The following is a 7,276-nucleotide window of genomic DNA, read 5'->3' as shown; positions in this document are numbered from 1 at the left end:
GAGTGTCCCGGGTTCAGGTTGTTTCCTAGGAACCCTGATTTTTTATATTAGGAAATAATTTAGGCCTCCACTTTAGGCCACTTTAGGCCTCCACTCAATTGGCTTTTTCATTTTTTTTTATATTTATACATGCAGCATTCAGAATGTTTCTGTGCAAAATATTTGTGTTCCCTACAGTAGTAAGTTAAGGGCACGGGGACTCCTGCGGGAATCAGTAACATGCCCGCAATTTAGTGCCCCCTTCGCAACCTGTGGCAAAGCTTGGATTCATATCCTGACTCAGCTGTAGGATGGAACTGAGCTTCACAGGTCAGTGATACATACTGAGGGTGCTGTGCCCATGAGATATGGACCAAAACTTGTTGTTATGTTTAAGATATTTATGGATTCATTCTTTACCTGGTACAGCTTTATTCTCTGCTAAAGCAACCCCAGGACAACCGTATTTAAATATAGAGATATTCCTATATATTTTGATTTTTAGCACCATTAATTTTTCACAGGGACGTTATAAACCCTATCTATGTACTGATTCAATAATAGCATTCAAAAACAAACATATGTGATATTTTTGGCTGCTTAGAGTAGATACTCTAACCGATGGATTATGGAGATCTTTATTTTTGAAAGAAGGGGGGGAAGTCAAGAATGGGTAAATATATTAAAAAGTAGGGTTCCTAATGTTTTTATTTTATTTTATTTTATTTTATTTTATTTTATTTATTTATTTTTTTGCATTCAATCTGCTGGGATATATTGTTTTTTTTTAATAATAAATTTATTTTTTATTGGTGTTCAATTTGCCAACATACAGAAGTAATACCCAGTGCTCATCCCACCAAGTGTCCCCCTCAGTGCCCGTCACCCAGTCACCCCCACACCCGCCCTCCTCCCCTTCCACCACCCCTAGTTCGTTTCCCAGAGTTAGGAGTCTTTATGTTCTGTCTCCCTTTCTGATATTTCCTACCCATTTCTTCTCCCTTCCCTTCTATTCCCTTTCACTATTATTTATATTCCCCAAATGAATGAGACCATATCATGTTTGTCCTTCTCTGATTGACTTATCTGGAGGGTATTATGCTGAGGGAAATAAGTCAATCGGAGAAGGGCTCCTAATGATTAAAATGAAAGTTTAGGTGGGTGATTTGGGATGGCCTGTGAAAATATGTCGTTTTTTGAAGGTGAGCAGAGATCTTAGACGTTGAACATATTCAAACAAAATCAGTTAATGAATGAAATTTAGCAGCAGTTTTGTTTTTTGTTTGTTATATTTTGTTTTGTTTTGCCAGAAGTGGGATTAACAGACTTTCTATAGATATGTAACAAGAGAGAAATGTCAAGCAAAGAGACAACAAACAGTCAAGAAAAGAGAAAAATGTCAAGCACAGATAAGAGGAACATATAGTTAGAGGAGCCAACTATGTAAACAGTGGTGAGTGAGATAGTGTATCAGTTAGTTCGGGCTGTGCAACAAACGGCCTCAGAACTTAGTAGTTAAAACAAGAGCCATTTTATTTAGCTCTCTATTCTGTGGGCTGCTGGGTGGTTCTTCTGGTCCGAGGTAGCTCATCTGCTCTCTGAAGGGCTGTCATTCATCTGTGGACCGATGACAGGTTTACTGGTGGCCAAGGGCTACTTGACAATACACTGAAGTTCTTTTTTTTTTTTTTTTAAGATTTTATTTATTTATTCATGGGAAATACAGAGACAGAGAGAGAGAGAGAGAGGCAGAGACACAGGCAGAGGGAGAAGCAGGCTCCATGCAGGGAGCCTGAGGAGGGACTCGACCCGGGACCCCGGGGTCATACCCTGGGCTGAAGGTAGACGCTAAACCGCTGAGCCACCCGAGGTTCCTAAGCTGAAGTTCTTTAGCTCTTCTCTATCTAGTTTTTCATTTACCAGGATAGTTTAGCCTCATTAGCATGGCAGGCTTAGGGTTCCAAGATGTGAATCTAACGATACCAGTAATTACGTTAAATGTAAATGGGCCTAGTATTCCAATTAAAATGCAGAGGTTGTCTAAATAGACTGAATAGAAAATAAGACTTACTATAAGCTGCCTGAGATTTTAAATATAAAAAATAGGTAGAAACTAAAAGGATGGAAAAAGATATACCATGCAATGAATATAGGAAAGCTGCTGTGGTTACCTTAGTACCAGACAATGTGGACTTAAAGACAAGGATTTTACCATAGATAAAGAGGAACCTTTTACAACAATAAAATGGTCAGTTTTTCAGGAAGACATAATAATCCTTATGTGGAGGTACATAAATACAGAGCCTCAAGATGCGTGAAAAGAAAACTGATAGAATGAAAGGGAGAAATAGACAAATCTAAAATCACAGCTGACGATTTTCAATGCCCCTTTCTTGGTAATTGATTGAACAACTAGAAAAAAATCCAGTGAGGATATGGAAAATTTGAGCAATGCTATCAACTAACTCGACTCAATTTACCTTTTTTCAATTTAATTTTATAGAACACTCTACACAACAACTAGGGAGTAGACATGCTTTTCAAATGCAGCTGAAATATTCACCAAGATAGACCACATGCTAGGTCACAAAATACGTCTCCATACTCTCTGGAAGCCTGAAAACTTACAGACTTTTTGTTCTCTGATCAAAAATTGAATCAAATGAAAAATCAAGTAGAGATGAATGGATAAAGAAGCTGTGACACACACACACACACAGTGGAATATTACTCAGCCATCAGAAAGGACAAATACCTACCACGTGGTATCAACATGGATGGAAACGAAGGGTATGATGCTGAGTGAAATAAGTCAGTTGGGGAAGGACAATCATCATATGGTTTCACTTATATGTGGAATGTAAGAAATAGTGAAAGGGACCATAATGGAAGGAGGGGAACTGAGTGGGGAGAAATGAGAGAGGAAGACAAACCATGAGAGACTCCTCACTCTGGGAAACAAAGAAACAGTTGCAGAAGGGGAGGGAGGTAGAGAGATGGGGTAATTGGGTGAAGGGCACTAAGGAGGGCACATGATGAGGTGTGCATTGGTGTTATATGTTGGCAAATTGAACTTAAACAAAATATTTTAAAAAATCAACTACAATTTGAAAAGACTTCACATGATTAAAAATTATACAACACACTTTAAATAATTCAGGGGTAAGAGATAAAAACACTAGGGAAATTGGAAAATATTTTAGCTTTATGAAGATAATTACAATAATAGCAGCATTTAGAAGGAAATTTGATGATGCTTCTAATGATGATATTAGAAAAGGGCAACAGTTTAAACTTTCCCTATGTTTCCACATAAGAAACTAGAAAAAGAGAAGTAAACTAAAACCAAATGAATAGGATGAAAAATAAATAAAGAGCTGAAATGAGTAAGGTAGAGAAAACCAAACAATAAAGACAAAATACTATAAGGTGGTTCTTTGTAAAGAATAATAAAATGGATAAATCTGTAGTGAGACTAATCAAGAAAAAAGAATAAAAACACAAAATATTAGAATGGAAGAGGGAATATCACTAATTTTTACATAATTTAGAACAAGTAAAAGGAATATTATAAACAAAGAAATTCCAATTAATTTGGTGACTTAGATGAAATGGACAATCTTTGATAGACAGCTTACTAAATGACACAAAAATAAATAGAAAATTTAAATAGCCATATGTCAACTATTCATTTGAACTTTTGTATTGAAGATTATTAAATTAAAAAAAAAAAAACCTTACCACAAAGGTATACTTGAGCCCAAATGGTGAATTCTAGAATGTTGGAAGAAATAATAGAATCTTTTTTTTTTTAAACATTTTTTTTAAATCTTTATTTATTTATGATAGTCACAGAGAGAGAGAAAGAGGCAGAGACACAGGCAGAGGGAGAAGCAGGCTCCATGCACCGGGAGCCTGACGTGGGACTCGATCCCGGGTCTCCAGGATCGCGCCCTGGGCCAAAGGCAGGCGCCAAACCTCTGCGCCACCCAGGGATCCCCAGAAATAATAGAATCTTAATTAAAGTCTTACAAAAATAGGAGATATATGAAGGAATACTTTCCCACTGATTTTATTCACACAGCCCACCCACACAGCCCTGATACCAAACATGATAAAACAAAAGGATAATACGACATTGCCAACTACATGTATTCCAGAAATCCAAAGTTTGATTTAATATTTAAAAAATCCATCAATATAAGCCAACATATTAATAAAATAAAGAAAAAATTATATAATTTTAATAAATGCAGAAAAATATTTGACAAAAATCAAACACTTATGTGTGATGAAAAATTTTAGCAAATGCAAACAAAAAAATAAAAAAGAACTTCTTCAATCTGACAAAGGTTATCTATGAAAAACCAGCAGCTCACTCAATGGTAAAATATTGAAGGCTTTTCCCCTAAAGCCAGGAACATGACAAGGATGTTCTTTCTGACCACTGAATTTCAACATTTCATCAGAGTAGCTAGCCAGTGCAATTAAACAAGAAAAAGAAATAAAAAGGCATATGAATTGGAAAAGAAGAAAGAAAACTGTCTTTATTTACACACAGCACAATTGTTTATGCAGATAATATCGAGGGATATACAAAATAACTACTAGAAACAGTGAATTTATAGCAAGAGCATAAAATACAAATATAAAAATTAATTGCATTTCTATTTCTATATACTAGCATCAGGCAAATGGAAAATGAAATAAAACCTAATTTATAATAGAATTAAGATGGAATATAAAATATTCAGAAGCATATTTTTAAAAAGTTGTAAAGAATAATGCAGGAAATTAAAGAATATTTAAACAAATGGAGGGAAATATTACTACCATTAATGTAGAGATTTATTTTGTTAGGAATTCAAATACCCACAAATTGTTATTCAGATTCAACACATTCCAATCAAAATGCCAACAGGCTGTTTTTGTAAAAATTTACAAGTTAATCCTAAAGTTTATATGGAAATGCAAAGGACCTGGAACAGCCCAAATACTTTCGATGAGGAAGAAGAAAAAAGAGGAATTATCCTACCTAAGTGCAAGGCTTACTAAAAATCCACAGTAATAAAGACAGTGTGGTGTAGACAATTCCATCAGTGCAACAAGTGGCTGGCTCGGAAGGACACCCAGGTAGATGATAAATTGATTTTTGACAAATTTCTAGAGAAACTAAGTGGAGAAAGGGTGTTTTTAAAAATGATGTTGGAAAAACAGAATAAATAAATGGAAACAGCCAGTCACTTCTATCCCTACCTCTCACTAGAGACATAAACAGATTACGGTCCATATGCCAAATAAAAGCTAAACCTATAAAGCTCCTCGAACAAAGCACAGGGGAATATCCTGCAGCCTTCCTAAAGAGGAAAAAAAAAAAAAAAAAAGAAGCACTGGCCCATAAAGAACAAATTGGAAAATCAGACTGCACCAAAATGTTAAGACCTTTCTGTGAAGCGTATTATTAAGAAAATCCAAAGGCGAGTCATAGAATGGGGGAAGATACTCATAATACATCTGACAGAGACTTCTCAATAATATATAAACGACTCAAAAGAGTCGATAAAAAGTAGAAGACCAAATAAAAATGGTTCAGTGATTCAGGCTCCCGTTCTCCTAACGAAGACGCACGTAAACTCCATAGAAACACGCAAAGGCGCCCAAGAATGTTGGATCTCGGGGAATGTCGATTAATCTCAGGATGCGATATTGCAATTTGCTAAAAGCAAACATTTAAACACCAAATCTGGGGGTGGCAGGTGGTGGTCGGAGGGCAACCTGACCTTTCACATGTTGCCGAGGCAGCGAGAAGCGGCTCGGCGACTTTGAAACACTCCAGCAGGTTCTCGGAAGGTAAAGATGCACCTGCTGGGGCCCCGGGGAGGGGGGGGGGGCGCTGGCGTTTAGCCAAGATGCAGGGGAGAGTCTGTCCACAGAGGAGCTTGCCCGAGAACGTCCAGTAGCTTCTCTCCAGGCCCCAAAGGCCGCAGGCAACCCACGCAGCCACCAGCAGGAAAACAGGTCTTAGGGCGACAGGCGCGCTCACAGCACTGGGAGCACCCCGCGGTGAAGGAGGCGCCCCGCCATTCAGGCCGAGCGTGGGCCGGGCCTGGCCCCGTGGCTCGGGCACCTGCTTGGGACCCCGGGTTGCCTTGTCCCTTCGCAGAGACCGCGAACGGGCAAGCGTGTGATGGGGCCAGACCCGGGCCAGTGTGCAGCGCTGGTAGGACTGACGCGGCTCTCGGGGTGATGGGCTGCTTCTGTGTCTTGACTGGTGTGCTGCGTGGGAATGGTGGCCCCGAAGACATGGGTCCCGAGCCCTGGCCTGTGTGGGTCCTTGGACTGGGGAGAGGGACTCTGCAAATGTGATCAAGTGGTGATGCCCAAACACGGAGACGCTGGGTCGGTGCGTCCTGCGAGAGGCCGGAAGGCGGGAGGGATGGGGGCAGGGAGAAGGGGACACGCGTGGGGGAGGCTGGGCGTGAGCCGCGGGGGGACAGCCTCGGAGCTGGGGACGCCAGGGCATCCACCGCCCACCCGATACCAGGACTCCGGGGCCGCGGGATTCCTCCTGGGGGGAGGTGAGCCCTGGGGGGGCCTGCACGGAGCATCCCGGCGTGGCAGGGACCCAGCAAACCCGGGAAGGCCGCAGGGCCGCGATCACTGGGGGTCGGGGGGTTCCGAGGGCGGTAAGACGCTGCAGGGGCCCAGGTGTCACCCTGTGTCTGCCAGAGCCGCAGAAGCAACACCACCAGTCTGAACCAGAACAGACACTAGGCTCCGGGCCTGTTGATGTGTCTGCGCGGGTCCGTCCCTGGAAACAAATGTGCCCTGGGGGGGCGGGGGGGCTCTGAATGAGGCCCCGCCAGGCCTCCCTCCCACTTGTGCCCTGAACCTAAAACTGCTCTAAAAACTCGTCTTTCAACGATGTACCCGTAAGGTCTGCAGTTCTGACTGCATGAAAATTTTACCTCAATTTACAAACCCTCAAAACAACAATAAAACAAACCAAAAGAAGGAGAAATGCACCCCGTGCCTAGACACACGCACGCACGAGGGCTCGCACTGGAGGAGACCCGGGCCCACCCTCCATGGAGCCTTCGTCAAGGCAAAGACGGGCTCAAGAGAACCCGTCGGGTCTCCGGACTGTCCCTCTAAATCCACGCGACACCGTCACTTTTGCGGACTGCGCGGCTCTACTAGTTTTGATCCCACTTTCCCCTGACTGGTGAAGCCTCTGCCCCCAGTAAACCGGGGTCACCCCTGCTCCACCTTGTCCCTCCCCGGCCCCCCTTCATTC

This window comes from Vulpes lagopus, chromosome 5 (genome assembly GCF_018345385.1).
Source record: "Vulpes lagopus strain Blue_001 chromosome 5, ASM1834538v1, whole genome shotgun sequence".
In the NCBI taxonomy this organism is placed as follows: Eukaryota; Metazoa; Chordata; class Mammalia; order Carnivora; family Canidae; genus Vulpes; species Vulpes lagopus.
This window is presented reverse-complemented; position numbering follows the sequence as displayed.